This window comes from Hyla sarda, chromosome 3 (genome assembly GCF_029499605.1).
Source record: "Hyla sarda isolate aHylSar1 chromosome 3, aHylSar1.hap1, whole genome shotgun sequence".
Classification (NCBI taxonomy): domain Eukaryota; kingdom Metazoa; phylum Chordata; class Amphibia; order Anura; family Hylidae; genus Hyla; species Hyla sarda.
In genome coordinates, this window is record NC_079191.1 from 22,040,320 (window position 1) to 22,056,366 (window position 16,047).

Consider the following 16,047-nt stretch of genomic DNA (forward strand, 5'->3'; position numbering starts at 1 on the left):
GAAATGACAATCCTACTGTACAGGACAGCATTACCAAACCTTTGTTACTTCAGCAGTTTTTCCTTAGCCATTTCATTCTTATTTGCCTGTTCTAAGGTGGCTTAAGACTTAATGACACAAAACTCGACTCTGGTGGGACTCGAACCCACAACCTTTGAATCACTGCCTCTCACTAGAAGTCCAATGCGCTATCCATTGCGCCACAGAGCCACACGTTCTTATGTTGGATGCAATAAAAGTCTTTCGAAATGTCGACAACACTGGATTTTTCCTCTAGTCCATACTTATATTTAATCCTTAGTGAGGTTTTAACTCAAGACCAGTGCTTTGAACCCTTAACGTTAAAAAAAGACACCGAGCCATACGTTTTCTAACTGGATACAATTCAAGTCCTCTGAAAGGTCAACAACGCTAAGATGTTCAACTAGTCCATTTTAGTATTTGAGTCCTAGGAAAGTTTTACCTCAAGACCAGTGCTCTGTAGCCTTAACTTTGTAGCCTGATTTTGCCAAGTCTTTTTTATTTTTATTTTCTTGTCTTCCGAAATATCAACAACACTGGGTTGTTCTACTAGTCCATACTAATAATTAAGCCTTAGTGAGGTTTTAACTGAAGACCAGTGCTCTTAACCCTTAAGCAAAGCATACAGAAAATGATTTTCTTTACATTTGAAAAAAAAAATCTCTGGTGGGACTCTAACCCACAACCTTTGAATCACTACTCTTCGCCAGGAGTCCAATGAAATGACAATCCTACTGTACAGGACAGCATTTGCAAACCTTTGTTACTTCATCAGTTTTTCCTTAGCCATTTCATTAATTTTTTACCTGTTCTAAGGAGGCCTAGGACTTAACGACACAAAACACGACTCTGGTGGGACTCGAACCCACAACCTTTGAATCACTGCCTCTCACTAGAAGTCCAGTGCGCTATCCATTGCGCCACAGAGCCACACTTTCTCATGTTGGATGCAATAAAAGTCTTTCGAAATGTCGACAACACTGGATTTTTCCTCTAGTCCATACTAATATTTAATCCTTAGTGAGGTTTTAACTCAAGACCAGTGCTTTGAACCCTTAACTTTAAAAAAGGACACAGAGCCATACGTTTTCTAACTGGATACAATTCAAGTCCTCTGAAAGGTCAACAACGCTAAGATGTTCAACTAGTCCATTCTAGTATTTGAGCCCTAGGAAAGTTTTACCTCAAGACCAGTGCTCTGTAGCCTTAACTTTGTAGCCTGATTTTGCCAAGTCTGTTTTAGTTTTATTTTCTTGTCTTCCGAAATATCAACAACACTGGGTTGTTCTACTAGTCCATACTAACAATTAAGCCTTAGTGAGGTTTTAACTGAAGACCAGTGCTCTTAACCCTTAAGCCAAGCATATAGAAAATGATTTTCTGTCACATTTGAAACAAAAAAAATCTCTGGTGGAACTCGAACCCAAAACCTTTGAATCACTACTCTTCGCCAGGAGTCCAATGAATTGACAATCCTACTGTACAGGACAGCATTAGCAAACCTTTGTTACTTCATCAGTTTTTCCTTAGCCATTTCATTATTTTTTGCCTGTTCTAAGGAGGCCTAGGACTTAACGACACAAAACACGACTCTGGTGGGACTCGAACCCACAACCTTTGAATCACTGCCTCTCACTAGAAGTCCAATGCGCTATCCATTGCGCCACAGAGCCACACGTTCTCATGTTGGATGCAATAAAAGTCTTTCGAAATGTCGACAACACTGGATTTTTCCTCTAGTCCATACTAATATTTAATCCTTACTGAGGTTTTAACTCAAGACCAGTGCTTTGAACCCTTAACTTTAAAAAAGGACACAGAGCCATACGTTTTCTAACTGGATACAATTCAAGTCCTCTGAAAGGTCAACAACGCTAAGATGTTCAACTAGTCCATTCTAGTATTTGAGCCCTAGGAAAGTTTTACCTCAAGACCAGTGCTCTGTAGCCTTAACTTTGTAGCCTGATTTTGCCAAGTCTGTTTTAGTTTTATTTTCTTGTCTTCCGAAATATCAACAACACTGGGTTGTTCTACTAGTCCATACTAACAATTAAGCCTTAGTGAGGTTTTAACTGAAGACCAGTGCTCTTAACCCTTAAGCCAAGCATATAGAAAATGATTTTCTGTCACATTTGAAACAAAAAAAATCTCTGGTGGAACTCGAACCCAAAACCTTTGAATCACTACTCTTCGCCAGGAGTCCAATGAATTGACAATCCTACTGTACAGGACAGCATTAGCAAACCTTTGTTACTTCATCAGTTTTTCCTTAGCCATTTCATTATTTTTTGCCTGTTCTAAGGAGGCCTAGGACTTAACGACACAAAACACGACTCTGGTGGGACTCGAACCCACAACCTTTGAATCACTGCCTCTCACTAGAAGTCCAATGCGCTATCCATTGCGCCACAGAGCCACACGTTCTCATGTTGGATGCAATAAAAGTCTTTCGAAATGTCGACAACACTGGATTTTTCCTCTAGTCCATACTAATATTTAATCCTTAGTGAGGTTTTAACTCAAGACCAGTGCTTTGAACCCTTAACTTTAAAAAAGGACACAGAGCCGTACGTTTTCTAACTGGATACAATTCAAGTCCTCTGAAAGGTCAACAACGCTAAGATGTTTAACAATTAAGCCTTAGTGAGGTTTTAACTGAAGACCAGTGCTCTTAACCCTTAAGCCAAGCATATAGAAAATGATTTTCTGTCACATTTGAAACAAAAAAAATCTCTGGTGGGACTCGAACCCACAACCTTTGAATCACTACTCTTCGCCAGGAGTCCAATGAAATGACAATCCTACTGTACAGGACAGCATTACCAAACCTTTGTTACTTCAGCAGTTTTTCCTTAGCCATTTCATTCTTATTTGCCTGTTCTAAGGTGGCTTAAGACTTAATGACACAAAACTCGACTCTGGTGGGACTCGAACCCACAACCTTTGAATCACTGCCTCTCACTAGAAGTCCAATGCGCTATCCATTGCGCCACAGAGCCACACGTTCTCATGTTGGATGCAATAAAAGTCTTTCGAAATGTCGACAACACTGGATTTTTCCTCTAGTCCATACTTATATTTAATCCTTAGTGAGGTTTTAACTCAAGACCAGTGCTTTGAACCCTTAACGTTAAAAAAAGACACAGAGCCATACGTTTTCTAACTGGATACAATTCAAGTCCTCTGAAAGGTCAACAACGCTAAGATGTTCAACTAGTCCATTTTAGTATTTGAGTCCTAGGAAAGTTTTACCTCAAGACCAGTGCTCTGTAGCCTTAACTTTGTAGCCTGATTTTGCCAAGTCTTTTTTATTTTTATTTTCTTGTCTTCCGAAATATCAACAACACTGGGTTGTTCTACTAGTCCATACTAATAATTAAGCCTTAGTGAGGTTTTAACTGAAGACCAGTGCTCTTAACCCTTAAGCAAAGCATACAGAAAATGATTTTCTTTACATTTGAAAAAAAAAATCTCTGGTGGGACTCTAACCCACAACCTTTGAATCACTACTCTTCGCCAGGAGTCCAATGAAATGACAATCCTACTGTACAGGACAGCATTTGCAAACCTTTGTTACTTCATCAGTTTTTCCTTAGCCATTTCATTATTTTTTACCTGTTCTAAGGAGGCCTAGGACTTAACGACACAAAACACGACTCTGGTGGGACTCGAACCCACAACCTTTGAATCACTGCCTCTCACTAGAAGTCCAATGCGCTATCCATTGCGCCACAGAGCCACACGTTCTCATGTTGGATGCAATAAAAGTCTTTCGAAATGTCGACAACACTGGAGTTTTCCTCTAGTCCATACTAATATTTAATCCTTAGTGAGGTTTTAACTCAAGACAAGTGCTTTGAACCCTTAACTTTAAAAAAGGACACAGAGCCATACGTTTTCTAACTGGATACAATTCAAGTCCTCTGAAAGGTCAACAACGCTAAGATGTTCAACTAGTCCATTCTAGTATTTGAGCCCTAGGAAAGTTTTACCTCAAGACCAGTGCTCTGTAGCCTTAACTTTGTAGCCTGATTTTGCCAAGTCTGTTTTAGTTTTATTTTCTTGTCTTCCGAAATATCAACAACACTGGGTTGTTCTACTAGTCCATACTAACAATTAAGCCTTAGTGAGGTTTTAACTGAAGACCAGTGCTCTTAACCCTTAAGCCAAGCATATAGAAAATGATTTTCTGTCACATTTGAAACAAAAAAATCTCTGGTGGGACTCGAACCCACAACCTTTGAATCACTACTCTTCGCCAGGAGTCCAATGAAATGACAATCCTACTGTACAGGACAGCATTACCAAACCTTTGTTACTTCAGCAGTTTTTCCTTAGCCATTTCATTCTTTTTTGCCTGTTCTAAGGTGGCTTAAGACTTAATGACACAAAACTCGACTCTGGTGGGACTCGAACCCACAACCTTTGAATCACTGCCTCTCACTAGAAGTCCAATGCGCTATCCATTGCGCCACAGAGCCACACGTTCTCATGTTGGATGCAATAAAAGTCTTTCGAAATGTCGACAACACTGGATTTTTCCTCTAGTCCATACTAATATTTAATCCTTAGTGAGGTTTTAACTCAAGACCAGTGCTTTGAACTCTTAACTTTAAAAAAGGACACAGAGCCATACGTTTTCTAACTGGATACAATTCAAGTCCTCTGAAAGGTCAACAACGCTAAGATGTTCAACTAGTCCATTCTAGTATTTGAGCCCTAGGAAAGTTTTACCTCAAGACCAGTGCTCTGTAGCCTTAACTTTGTAGCCTGATTTTGCCAAGTCTGTTTTAGTTTTATTTTCTTGTCTTCCGAAATATCAACAACACTGGGTTGTTCTACTAGTCCATACTAACAATTAAGCCTTAGTGAGGTTTTAACTGAAGACCAGTGCTCTTAACCCTTAAGCCAAGCATATAGAAAATGATTTTCTGTCACATTTGAAACAAAAAAAATCTCTGGTGGAACTCGAACCCAAAACCTTTGAATCACTACTCTTCGCCAGGAGTCCAATGAAATGACAATCCTACTGTACAGGACAGCATTAGCAAACCTTTGTTACTTCATCAGTTTTTCCATAGCCATTTCATTATTTTTTGCCTGTTCTAAGGAGGCCTAGGACTTAACGACACAAAACACGACTCTGGTGGGACTCGAACCCACAACCTTTGAATCACTTCCTCTCACTAGAAGTCCAATGCGCTATCCATTGCGCCACAGAGCCACACGTTCTCATGTTGGATGCAATAAAAGTCTTTCGAAATGTCGACAACACTGGATTTTTCCTCTAATCCATACTAATATTTAATCCTTACTGAGGTTTTAACTCAAGACCAGTGCTTTGAACCCTTAACTTTAAAAAAGGACACAGAGCCATACGTTTTCTAACTGGATACAATTCAAGTCCTCTGAAAGGTCAACAACGCTAAGATGTTCAACTAGTCCATTCTAGTATTTGAGCCCTAGGAAAGTTTTACCTCAAGACCAGTGCTCTGTAGCCTTAACTTTGTAGCCTGATTTTGCCAAGTCTGTTTTATTTTTATTTTCTTGTCTTCCGAAATATCAACAACACTGGGTTGTTCTACTAGTCCATACTAACAATTAAGCCTTAGTGAGGTTTTAACTGAAGACCAGTGCTCTTAACCCTTAAGCCAAGCATATAGAAAATGATTTTCTGTCACATTTGAAACAAAAAAAATCTCTGGTGGAACTCAAACCCACAACCTTTGAATCACTACTCTTCGCCAGGAGTCCAATGAAATGACGATCCTACTGTAAAGGACAGCATCAGCAGACCTTTGTTACTTCATCAATTTTTCCTTAGCCATTTCATTCTTTTTTGCCTGTTCTAAGGTGGCTTAGGACTTAATGACACAAAACTCAACTCTGGTGGGACTCGAACCCACAACCTTTGAATCACTGCCTCTCACTAGAAGTCCAATGCGCTATCCATTGTGCCACAGAGCCACACGTTCTCATGTTGGATGCAATAAAAGTCTTTCGAAATGTCGACAACACTGGATTTTTCCTCTAGTCCATACTAATATTTAATCCTTAGTGAGGTTTTAACTCAAGACCAGTGCTTTGAACCCTTAACTTTAAAAAAGGACACAGAGCCGTACGTTTTCTAACTGGATACAATTCAAGTCCTCTGAAAGGTCAACAACGCTAAGATGTTTAACAATTAAGCCTTAGTGAGGTTTTAACTGAAGACCAGTGCTCTTAACCCTTAAGCCAAGCATATAGAAAATGATTTTCTGTCACATTTGAAACAAAAAAAATCTCTGGTGGGACTCGAACCCACAACATTTGAATCACTACTCTTCGCCAGGAGTCCAATGAAATGACAATCCTACTGTACAGGACAGCATTACCAAACCTTTGTTACTTCAGCAGTTTTTCCTTAGCCATTTCATTCTTATTTGCCTGTTCTAAGGTGGCTTAAGACTTAATGACACAAAACTCGACTCTGGTGGGACTCGAACCCACAACCTTTGAATCACTGCCTCTCACTAGAAGTCCAATGCGCTATTCATTGCGCCACAGAGCCACACGTTCTCATGTTGGATGCAATAAAAGTCTTTCGAAATGTCGACAACACTGGATTTTTCCTCTAGTCCATACTAATATTTAATCCTTAGTGAGGTTTTAACTCAAGACAAGTGCTTTGAACCCTTAACTTTAAAAAAGGACACAGAGCCATACGTTTTCTAACTGGATACAATTCAAGTCCTCTGAAAGGTCAACAACGCTAAGATGTTCAACTAGTCCATTCTAGTATTTGAGCCCTAGGAATGTTTTACCTTAAGACCAGTGCTCTGTAGCCTTAACTTTGTAGCCTGATTTTGCCAAGTCTGTTTTAGTTTTATTTTCTTGTCTTCCGAAATATCAACAACACTGGGTTGTTCTACTAGTCCATACTAACAATTAAGCCTTAGTGAGGTTTTAACTGAAGACCAGTGCTCTTAACCCTTAAGCCAAGCATATAGAAAATGATTTTCTGTCACATTTGAAACAAAAAAATCTCTGGTGGGACTCGAACCCACAACCTTTGAATCACTACTCTTCGCCAGGAGTCCAATGAAATGACAATCCTACTGTACAGGACAACATTACCAAACCTTTGTTACTTCAGCAGTTTTTCCTTATCCATTTCATTCTTTTTTGCCTGTTCTAAGGTGGCTTAAGACTTAATGACACAAAACTCGACTCTGGTGGGACTCGAACCCACAACCTTTGAAACACTGCCTCTCACTAGAAGTCCAATGCGCTATCCATTGCGCCACAGAGCCACACGTTCTCATGTTGGATGCAATAAAAGTCTTTCGAAATGTCGACAACACTGGATTTTTCCTCTAGTCCATACTAATATTTAATCCTTAGTGAGGTTTTAACTCAAGACCAGTGCTTTGAACCCTTAACTTTAAAAAAGGACACAGAGCCGTACGTTTTCTAACTGGATACAATTCAAGTCCTCTGAAAGGTCAACAACGCTAAGATGTTTAACAATTAAGCCTTAGTGAGGTTTTAACTGAAGACCAGTGCTCTTAACCCTTAAGCCAAGCATATAGAAAATGATTTTCTGTCACATTTGAAACAAAAAAAATCTCTGGTGGGACTCGAACCCACAACATTTGAATCACTACTCTTCGCCAGGAGTCCAATGAAATGACAATCCTACTGTACAGGACAGCATTACCAAACCTTTGTTACTTCAGCAGTTTTTCCTTAGCCATTTCATTCTTATTTGCCTGTTCTAAGGTGGCTTAAGACTTAATGACACAAAACTCGACTCTGGTGGGACTCGAACCCACAACCTTTGAATCACTGCCTCTCACTAGAAGTCCAATGCGCTATTCATTGCGCCACAGAGCCACACGTTCTCATGTTGGATGCAATAAAAGTCTTTCGAAATGTCGACAACACTGGATTTTTCCTCTAGTCCATACTAATATTTAATCCTTAGTGAGGTTTTAACTCAAGACAAGTGCTTTGAACCCTTAACTTTAAAAAAGGACACAGAGCCATACGTTTTCTAACTGGATACAATTCAAGTCCTCTGAAAGGTCAACAACGCTAAGATGTTCAACTAGTCCATTCTAGTATTTGAGCCCTAGGAATGTTTTACCTTAAGACCAGTGCTCTGTAGCCTTAACTTTGTAGCCTGATTTTGCCAAGTCTGTTTTAGTTTTATTTTCTTGTCTTCCGAAATATCAACAACACTGGGTTGTTCTACTAGTCCATACTAACAATTAAGCCTTAGTGAGGTTTTAACTGAAGACCAGTGCTCTTAACCCTTAAGCCAAGCATATAGAAAATGATTTTCTGTCACATTTGAAACAAAAAAATCTCTGGTGGGACTCGAACCCACAACCTTTGAATCACTACTCTTCGCCAGGAGTCCAATGAAATGACAATCCTACTGTACAGGACAACATTACCAAACCTTTGTTACTTCAGCAGTTTTTCCTTATCCATTTCATTCTTTTTTGCCTGTTCTAAGGTGGCTTAAGACTTAATGACACAAAACTCGACTCTGGTGGGACTCGAACCCACAACCTTTGAAACACTGCCTCTCACTAGAAGTCCAATGCGCTATCCATTGCGCCACAGAGCCACACGTTCTCATGTTGGATGCAATAAAAGTCTTTCGAAATGTCGACAACACTGGATTTTTCCTCTAGTCCATACTAATATTTAATCCTTACTGAGGTTTTAACTCAAGACCAGTGCTTTGAACCCTTAACTTTAAAAAAGGACACAGAGCCGTACGTTTTCTAACTGGATACAATTCAAGTCCTCCGAAAGGTCAACAACGCTAAGATGTTCTACTAGTCCATTCTAGTATTTGAGCCCTATGAAAGATTTACCTCAAGACCAGTGCTCTGTAGCCTTAACTTTGAAGCCTGATTTTGCCAAGTCTGTTTTATTTTTATTTTATTGTCTTCCGAAATATCAACAACACTGGGTTGTTCTACTAGTCCATACTAACAATTAAGCCTTAGTGAGGTTTTAACTGAAGACCAGTGCTCTTAACCCTTAAGCCAAGCATATAGAAAATGATTTTCTGTCACATTTGAAACAAAAAAAATCTCTGGTGGAACTCGAACCCAAAACCTTTGAATCACTACTCTTCGCCAGGAGTCCAATGAAATGACAATCCTACTGTACAGGACAGCATTAGCAAACCTTTGTTACTTCATCAGTTTTTCCTTAGCCATTTCATTATTTTTTGCCTGTTCTAAGGAGGCCTAGGACTTAACGACACAAAACACGACTCTGGTGGGACTTGAACCCACAACCTTTGAATCACTGCCTCTCACTAGAAGTCCAATGCGCTATCCATTGCGCCACAGAGCCACACGTTCTCATGTTGGATGCAATAAAAGTCTTTCGAAATGTCGACAACACTGGATTTTTCCTCTAGTCCATACTAATATTTAATCCTTACTGAGGTTTTAACTCAAGACCAGTGCTTTGAACCCTTAACTTTAAAAAAGGACACAGAGCCGTACGTTTTCTAACTGGATACAATTCAAGTCCTATGAAAGGTCAACAACGCTAAGATGTTCAACTAGTCCATTCTAGTATTTGAGCCCTAGGAAAGTTTTACCTCAAGACCAGTGCTCTGTAGCCTTAACTTTGTAGCCTGATTTTGCCAAGTCTGTTTTAGTTTTATTTTCTTGTCTTCCCAAATATCAACAACACTGGGTTGTTCTACTAGTCCATACTAACAATTAAGCCTTAGTGAGGTTTTAACTGAAGACCAGTGCTCTTAACCCTTAAGCCAAGCATATAGAAAATGATTTTCTGTCACATTTGAAACAAAAAAAATCTCTGGTGGAACTCAAACCCACAACCTTTGAATCACTACTCTTCGCCAGGAGTCCAATGAAATGACGATCCTACTGTAAAGGACAGCATCAGCAGACCTTTGTTACTTCATCAATTTTTCCTTAGCCATTTCATTCTTTTTTGCCTGTTCTAAGGTGGCTTAAGACTTAATGACACAAAACTCAACTCTGGTGGGACTCGAACCCACAACCTTTGAATCACTGCCTCTCACTAGAAGTCCAATGCGCTATCCATTGCGCCACAGAGCCACACGTTCTCATGTTGGATGCAATAAAAGTCTTTCGAAATGTCGACAACACTGGATTTTTCCTCTAGTCCATACTAATATTTAATCCTTAGTGAGGTTTTAACTCAAGACCAGTGCTTTGAACCCTTAACTTTAAAAAAGGACACAGAGCCGTACGTTTTCTAACTGGATACAATTCAAGTCCTCTGAAAGGTCAACAACGCTAAGATGTTTAACAATTAAGCCTTAGTGAGGTTTTAACTGAAGACCAGTGCTCTTAACCCTTAAGCCAAGCATATAGAAAATGATTTTCTGTCACATTTGAAACAAAAAAAATCTCTGGTGGAACTCGAACCCAAAACCTTTGAATCACTACTCTTCGCCAGGAGTCCAATGAAATGACAATCCTACTGTACAGGACAGCATTAGCAAACCTTTGTTACTTCATCAGTTTTTCCTTAGCCATTTCATTATTTTTTGCCTGTTCTAAGGAGGCCTAGGACTTAACGACACAAAACAAGACTCTGGTGGGACTCGAACCCACAACCTTAGAATCACTGCCTCTCACTAGAAGTCCAATGCGCTATCCATTGCGCCACAGAGCCACACGTTCTCATGTTGGATGCAATAAAAGTCTTTCGAAATGTCGACAACACTGGATTTTTCCTCTAGTCCATACTAATATTTAATCCTTACTGAGGTTTTAACTCAAGACCAGTGCTTTGAACCCTTAACTTTAAAAAAGGACACAGAGCCATACGTTTTCTAACTGGATACAATTCAAGTCCTATGAAAGGTCAACAACGCTAAGATGTTCAACTAGTCCATTCTAGTATTTGAGCCCTAGGAAAGTTTTACCTCAAGACCAGTGCTCTGTAGCCTTAACTTTGTAGCCTGATTTTGCCAAGTCTGTTTTAGTTTTATTTTCTTGTCTTCCCAAATATCAACAGCACTGGGTTGTTCTACTAGTCCATACTAACAATTAAGCCTTAGTGAGGTTTTAACTGAAGACCAGTGCTCTTAACCCTTAAGCCAAGCATATAGAAAATGATTTTCTGTCACATTTGAAACAAAAAAAATCTCTGGTGGAACTCAAACCCACAACCTTTGAATCACTACTCTTCGCCAGGAGTCCAATGAAATGACGATCCTACTGTAAAGGACAGCATCAGCAGACCTTTGTTACTTCATCAATTTTTCCTTAGCCATTTCATTCTTTTTTGCCTGTTCTAAGGTGGCTTAAGACTTAATGACACAAAACTCAACTCTGGTGGGACTCGAACCCACAACCTTTGAATCTCTGCCTCTCACTAGAAGTCCAATGCGCTATCCATTGTGCCACAGAGCCACACGTTCTCATGTTGGATGCAATAAAAGTCTTTCGAAATGTCGACAACACTGGATTTTTCCTCTAGTCCATACTAATATTTAATCCTTAGTGAGGTTTTAACTCAAGACCAGTGCTTTGAACCCTTAACTTTAAAAAAGGACACAGAGCCGTACGTTTTCTAACTGGATACAATTCAAGTCCTCTGAAAGGTCAACAACGCTAAGATGTTTAACAATTAAGCCTTAGTGAGGTTTTAACTGAAGACCAGTGCTCTTAACCCTTAAGCCAAGCATATAGAAAATGATTTTCTGTCACATTTGAAACAAAAAAAATCTCTGGTGGGACTCGAACCCACAACATTTGAATCACTACTCTTCGCCAGGAGTCCAATGAAATGACAATCCTACTGTACAGGACAGCATTACCAAACCTTTGTTACTTCAGCAGTTTTTCCTTAGCCATTTCATTCTTATTTGCCTGTTCTAAGGTGGCTTAAGACTTAATGACACAAAACTCGACTCTGGTGGGACTCGAACCCACAACCTTTGAATCACTGCCTCTCACTAGAAGTCCAATGCGCTATCCATTGCGCCACAGAGCCACACGTTCTCATGTTGGATGCAATAAAAGTCTTTCGAAATGTCGACAACACTGGATTTTTCCTCTAGTCCATACTAATATTTAATCCTTAGTGAGGTTTTAACTCAAGACAAGTGCTTTGAACCCTTAACTTTAAAAAAGGACACAGAGCCATACGTTTTCTAACTGGATACAATTCAAGTCCTCTGAAAGGTCAACAACGCTAAGATGTTCAACTAGTCCATTCTAGTATTTGAGCCCTAGGAATGTTTTACCTTAAGACCAGTGCTCTGTAGCCTTAACTTTGTAGCCTGATTTTGCCAAGTTTGTTTTAGTTTTATTTTCTTGTCTTCCGAAATATCAACAACACTGGGTTGTTCTACTAGTCCATACTAACAATTAAGCCTTAGTGAGGTTTTAACTGAAGACCAGTGCTCTTAACCCTTAAGCCAAGCATATAGAAAATGATTTTCTGTCACATTTGAAACAAAAAAATCTCTGGTGGGACTCGAACCCACAACCTTTGAATCACTACTCTTCGCCAGGAGTCCAATGAAATGACAATCCTACTGTACAGGACAACATTACCAAACCTTTGTTACTTCAGCAGTTTTTCCTTATCCATTTCATTCTTTTTTGCCTGTTCTAAGGTGGCTTAAGACTTAATGACACAAAACTCGACTCTGGTGGGACTCGAACCCACAACCTTTGAATCACTGCCTCTCACTAGAAGTCCAATGCGCTATCCATTGCGCCACAGAGCCACACGTTCTCATGTTGGATGCAATAAAAGTCTTTCGAAATGTCGACAACACTGGATTTTTCCTCTAGTCCATACTAATATTCAATCCTTACTGAGGTTTTAACTCAAGACCAGTGCTTTGAACCCTTAACTTTAAAAAAGGACACAGAGCCGTACGTTTTCTAACTGGATACAATTCAAGTCCTCCGAAAGGTCAACAACGCTAAGATGTTCTACTAGTCCATTCTAGTATTTGAGCCCTAGGAAAGTTTTACCTCAAGACCAGTGCTCTGTAGCCTTAACTTTGTAGCCTGATTTTGCCAAGTCTGTTTTAGTTTTATTTTATTGTCTTCCGAAATATCAACAACACTGGGTTGTTCTACTAGTCCATACTAACAATTAAGCCTTAGTGAGGTTTTAACTGAAGACCAGTGCTCTTAACCCTTAAGCCAAGCATATAGAAAATGATTTTCTGTCACATTTGAAACAAAAAAAATCTCTGGTGGAACTCGAACCCAAAACCTTTGAATCACTACTCTTCGCCAGGAGTCCAATGAAATGACAATCCTACTGTACAGGACAGCATTAGCAAACCTTTGTTACTTCATCAGTTTTTCCTTAGCCATTTCATTATTTTTTGCCTGTTCTAAGGAGGCCTAGGACTTAACGACACAAAACACGACTCTGGTGGGACTTGAACCCACAACCTTTGAATCACTGCCTCTCACTAGAAGTCCAATGCGCTATCCATTGCGCCACAGAGCCACACTTTCTCATGTTGGATGCAATAAAAGTCTTTCGAAATGTCGACAACACTGGATTTTTCCTCTAGTCCATACTAATATTTAATCCTTAGTGAGGTTTTAACTCAAGACCAGTGCTTTGAACCCTTAACTTTAAAAAAGGACACAGAGCCATACGTTTTCTAACTGGATACAATTCAAGTCCTCTGAAAGGTCAACAACGCTAAGATGTTCAACTAGTCCATTCTAGTATTTGAGCCCTAGGAAAGTTTTACCTCAAGACCAGTGCTCTGTAGCCTTAACTTTGTAGCCTGATTTTGCCAAGTCTGTTTTAGTTTTATTTTCTTGTCTTCCGAAATATCAACAACACTGGGTTGTTCTACTAGTCCATACTAACAATTAAGCCTTAGTGAGGTTTTAACTGAAGACCAGTGCTCTTAACCCTTAAGCCAAGCATATAGAAAATGATTTTCTGTCACATTTGAAACAAAAAAAATCTCTGGTGGAACTCGAACCCAAAACCTTTGAATCACTACTCTTCGCCAGGAGTCCAATGAATTGACAATCCTACTGTACAGGACAGCATTAGCAAACCTTTGTTACTTCATCAGTTTTTCCTTAGCCATTTAATTAATTTTTTGCCTGTTCTAAGGAGGCCTAGGACTTAACGACACAAAACACGACTCTGGTGGGACTCGAACCCACAACCTTTGAATCACTGCCTCTCACTAGAAGTCCAATGCGCTATCCATTGCGCCACAGAGCCACACGTTCTCATGTTGGATGCAATAAAAGTCTTTCGAAATGTCGACAACACTGGATTTTTCCTCTAGTCCATACTAATATTTAATCCTTACTGAGGTTTTAACTCAAGACCAGTGCTTTGAACTCTTAACTTTAAAAAAGGACACAGAGCCATACGTTTTCTAACTGGATACAATTCAAGTCCTATGAAAGGTCAACAACGCTAAGATGTTCAACTAGTCCATTCTAGTATTTGAGCCCTAGGAAAGTTTTACCTCAAGACCAGTGCTCTGTAGCCTTAACTTTGTAGCCTGATTTTGCCAAGTCTGTTTTAGTTTTATTTTCTTGTCTTCCCAAATATCAACAGCACTGGGTTGTTCTACTAGTCCATACTAACAATTAAGCCTTAGTGAGGTTTTAACTGAAGACCAGTGCTCTTAACCCTTAAGCCAAGCATATAGAAAATGATTTTCTGTCACATTTGAAACAAAAAAAATCTCTGGTGGAACTCAAACCCACAACCTTTGAATCACTACTCTTCGCCAGGAGTCCAATGAAATGACGATCCTACTGTAAAGGACAGCATCAGCAGACCTTTGTTACTTCATCAATTTTTCCTTAGCCATTTCATTCTTTTTTGCCTGTTCTAAGGTGGCTTAAGACTTAATGACACAAAACTCAACTCTGGTGGGACTCGAACCCACAACCTTTGAATCACTGCCTCTCACTAGAAGTCCAATGCGCTATCCATTGCGCCACAGAGCCACACGTTCTCATGTTGGATGCAATAAAAGTCTTTCGAAATGTCGACAACACTGGATTTTTCCTCTAGTCCATACTAATATTTAATCCTTAGTGAGGTTTTAACTCAAGACCAGTGCTTTGAACCCTTAACTTTAAAAAAGGACACAGAGCCGTACGTTTTCTAACTGGATACAATTCAAGTCCTCTGAAAGGTCAACAACGCTAAGATGTTTAACAATTAAGCCTTAGTGAGGTTTTAACTGAAGACCAGTGCTCTTAACCCTTAAGCCAAGCATATAGAAAATGATTTTCTGTCACATTTGAAACAAAAAAAATCTCTGGTGGGACTCGAACCCACAACATTTGAATCACTACTCTTCGCCAGGAGTCCAATGAAATGACAATCCTACTGTACAGGACAGCATTACCAAACCTTTGTTACTTCAGCAGTTTTTCCTTAGCCATTTCATTCTTATTTGCCTGTTCTAAGGTGGCTTAGGACTTAATGACACAAAACTCGACTCTGGTGGGACTCGAACCCACAACCTTTGGATCACTGCCTCTCACTAGAAGTCCAATGCGCTATCCATTGCGCCACAGAGCCACACGTTCTCATGTTGGATGCAATAAAAGTCTTTCGAAATGTCGACAACACTGGATTTTTCCTCTAGTCCATACTAATATTTAATCCTTACTGAGGTTTTAACTCAAGACCAGTGCTTTGAACCCTTAACTTTAAAAAAGGACACAGAGCCGTACGTTTTCTAACTGGATACAATTCAAGTCCTCCGAAAGGTCAACAACGCTAAGATGTTCTACTAGTCCATTCTAGTATTTGAGCCCTAGGAAAGTTTTACCTCAAGACCAGTGCTCTGTAGCCTTAACTTTGTAGCCTGGTTTTGCCAAGTCTGTTTTAGTTTTATTTTCTTGTCTTCCGAAATATCAACAACACTGGGTTGTTCTACTAGTCCATACTAACAATTAAGCCTTAGTGAGGTTTTAATGAAGACCAGTGCTCTTAACCCTTAAGCCAAGCATATAGAAAATGATTTTCTGTCACATT

The 16,047-nt window shown here is 39.6% G+C and overlaps 23 non-coding genes across 23 annotated transcripts; all 23 read right to left on the reverse strand.

The window, feature by feature from the left end:
- Window positions 1-124: 124 nt before the first annotated feature.
- TRNAR-UCU (transfer RNA arginine (anticodon UCU)) lies at window positions 125-210 on the reverse strand. The gene is given in 2 exon segments: window positions 125-160; window positions 174-210. It is a non-coding gene; the product is annotated as a tRNA-Arg (tRNA).
- Window positions 211-865: 655 nt separating this feature from the next.
- Window positions 866-951, reverse strand: TRNAR-UCU (transfer RNA arginine (anticodon UCU)). The gene is given in 2 exon segments: window positions 866-901; window positions 915-951. It is a non-coding gene; the product is annotated as a tRNA-Arg (tRNA).
- Window positions 952-1,608: 657 nt separating this feature from the next.
- On the reverse strand, window positions 1,609-1,694 carry TRNAR-UCU (transfer RNA arginine (anticodon UCU)). Its single transcript is given in 2 exon segments — window positions 1,609-1,644; window positions 1,658-1,694. It is a non-coding gene; the product is annotated as a tRNA-Arg (tRNA).
- A 657-nt stretch (window positions 1,695-2,351) lies between these two features.
- On the reverse strand, window positions 2,352-2,437 carry TRNAR-UCU (transfer RNA arginine (anticodon UCU)). The gene is given in 2 exon segments: window positions 2,352-2,387; window positions 2,401-2,437. It is a non-coding gene; the product is annotated as a tRNA-Arg (tRNA).
- Window positions 2,438-2,934: 497 nt separating this feature from the next.
- TRNAR-UCU (transfer RNA arginine (anticodon UCU)) lies at window positions 2,935-3,020 on the reverse strand. Its single transcript is given in 2 exon segments — window positions 2,935-2,970; window positions 2,984-3,020. It is a non-coding gene; the product is annotated as a tRNA-Arg (tRNA).
- Window positions 3,021-3,674: 654 nt separating this feature from the next.
- On the reverse strand, window positions 3,675-3,760 carry TRNAR-UCU (transfer RNA arginine (anticodon UCU)). Its single transcript is given in 2 exon segments — window positions 3,675-3,710; window positions 3,724-3,760. It is a non-coding gene; the product is annotated as a tRNA-Arg (tRNA).
- A 656-nt stretch (window positions 3,761-4,416) lies between these two features.
- On the reverse strand, window positions 4,417-4,502 carry TRNAR-UCU (transfer RNA arginine (anticodon UCU)). The gene is given in 2 exon segments: window positions 4,417-4,452; window positions 4,466-4,502. It is a non-coding gene; the product is annotated as a tRNA-Arg (tRNA).
- A 657-nt stretch (window positions 4,503-5,159) lies between these two features.
- Window positions 5,160-5,245, reverse strand: TRNAR-UCU (transfer RNA arginine (anticodon UCU)). The gene is given in 2 exon segments: window positions 5,160-5,195; window positions 5,209-5,245. It is a non-coding gene; the product is annotated as a tRNA-Arg (tRNA).
- Window positions 5,246-5,902: 657 nt separating this feature from the next.
- Window positions 5,903-5,988, reverse strand: TRNAR-UCU (transfer RNA arginine (anticodon UCU)). Its single transcript is given in 2 exon segments — window positions 5,903-5,938; window positions 5,952-5,988. It is a non-coding gene; the product is annotated as a tRNA-Arg (tRNA).
- Window positions 5,989-6,485: 497 nt separating this feature from the next.
- On the reverse strand, window positions 6,486-6,571 carry TRNAR-UCU (transfer RNA arginine (anticodon UCU)). The gene is given in 2 exon segments: window positions 6,486-6,521; window positions 6,535-6,571. It is a non-coding gene; the product is annotated as a tRNA-Arg (tRNA).
- A 656-nt stretch (window positions 6,572-7,227) lies between these two features.
- TRNAR-UCU (transfer RNA arginine (anticodon UCU)) lies at window positions 7,228-7,313 on the reverse strand. Its single transcript is given in 2 exon segments — window positions 7,228-7,263; window positions 7,277-7,313. It is a non-coding gene; the product is annotated as a tRNA-Arg (tRNA).
- A 497-nt stretch (window positions 7,314-7,810) lies between these two features.
- TRNAR-UCU (transfer RNA arginine (anticodon UCU)) lies at window positions 7,811-7,896 on the reverse strand. Its single transcript is given in 2 exon segments — window positions 7,811-7,846; window positions 7,860-7,896. It is a non-coding gene; the product is annotated as a tRNA-Arg (tRNA).
- Window positions 7,897-8,552: 656 nt separating this feature from the next.
- Window positions 8,553-8,638, reverse strand: TRNAR-UCU (transfer RNA arginine (anticodon UCU)). The gene is given in 2 exon segments: window positions 8,553-8,588; window positions 8,602-8,638. It is a non-coding gene; the product is annotated as a tRNA-Arg (tRNA).
- Window positions 8,639-9,295: 657 nt separating this feature from the next.
- On the reverse strand, window positions 9,296-9,381 carry TRNAR-UCU (transfer RNA arginine (anticodon UCU)). Its single transcript is given in 2 exon segments — window positions 9,296-9,331; window positions 9,345-9,381. It is a non-coding gene; the product is annotated as a tRNA-Arg (tRNA).
- Window positions 9,382-10,038: 657 nt separating this feature from the next.
- TRNAR-UCU (transfer RNA arginine (anticodon UCU)) lies at window positions 10,039-10,124 on the reverse strand. The gene is given in 2 exon segments: window positions 10,039-10,074; window positions 10,088-10,124. It is a non-coding gene; the product is annotated as a tRNA-Arg (tRNA).
- Window positions 10,125-10,621: 497 nt separating this feature from the next.
- Window positions 10,622-10,707, reverse strand: TRNAR-UCU (transfer RNA arginine (anticodon UCU)). Its single transcript is given in 2 exon segments — window positions 10,622-10,657; window positions 10,671-10,707. It is a non-coding gene; the product is annotated as a tRNA-Arg (tRNA).
- A 657-nt stretch (window positions 10,708-11,364) lies between these two features.
- Window positions 11,365-11,450, reverse strand: TRNAR-UCU (transfer RNA arginine (anticodon UCU)). Its single transcript is given in 2 exon segments — window positions 11,365-11,400; window positions 11,414-11,450. It is a non-coding gene; the product is annotated as a tRNA-Arg (tRNA).
- Window positions 11,451-11,947: 497 nt separating this feature from the next.
- Window positions 11,948-12,033, reverse strand: TRNAR-UCU (transfer RNA arginine (anticodon UCU)). Its single transcript is given in 2 exon segments — window positions 11,948-11,983; window positions 11,997-12,033. It is a non-coding gene; the product is annotated as a tRNA-Arg (tRNA).
- Window positions 12,034-12,689: 656 nt separating this feature from the next.
- Window positions 12,690-12,775, reverse strand: TRNAR-UCU (transfer RNA arginine (anticodon UCU)). Its single transcript is given in 2 exon segments — window positions 12,690-12,725; window positions 12,739-12,775. It is a non-coding gene; the product is annotated as a tRNA-Arg (tRNA).
- A 657-nt stretch (window positions 12,776-13,432) lies between these two features.
- Window positions 13,433-13,518, reverse strand: TRNAR-UCU (transfer RNA arginine (anticodon UCU)). The gene is given in 2 exon segments: window positions 13,433-13,468; window positions 13,482-13,518. It is a non-coding gene; the product is annotated as a tRNA-Arg (tRNA).
- Window positions 13,519-14,176: 658 nt separating this feature from the next.
- On the reverse strand, window positions 14,177-14,262 carry TRNAR-UCU (transfer RNA arginine (anticodon UCU)). The gene is given in 2 exon segments: window positions 14,177-14,212; window positions 14,226-14,262. It is a non-coding gene; the product is annotated as a tRNA-Arg (tRNA).
- Window positions 14,263-14,919: 657 nt separating this feature from the next.
- Window positions 14,920-15,005, reverse strand: TRNAR-UCU (transfer RNA arginine (anticodon UCU)). The gene is given in 2 exon segments: window positions 14,920-14,955; window positions 14,969-15,005. It is a non-coding gene; the product is annotated as a tRNA-Arg (tRNA).
- A 497-nt stretch (window positions 15,006-15,502) lies between these two features.
- On the reverse strand, window positions 15,503-15,588 carry TRNAR-UCU (transfer RNA arginine (anticodon UCU)). The gene is given in 2 exon segments: window positions 15,503-15,538; window positions 15,552-15,588. It is a non-coding gene; the product is annotated as a tRNA-Arg (tRNA).
- Window positions 15,589-16,047: the final 459 nt, after the last annotated feature.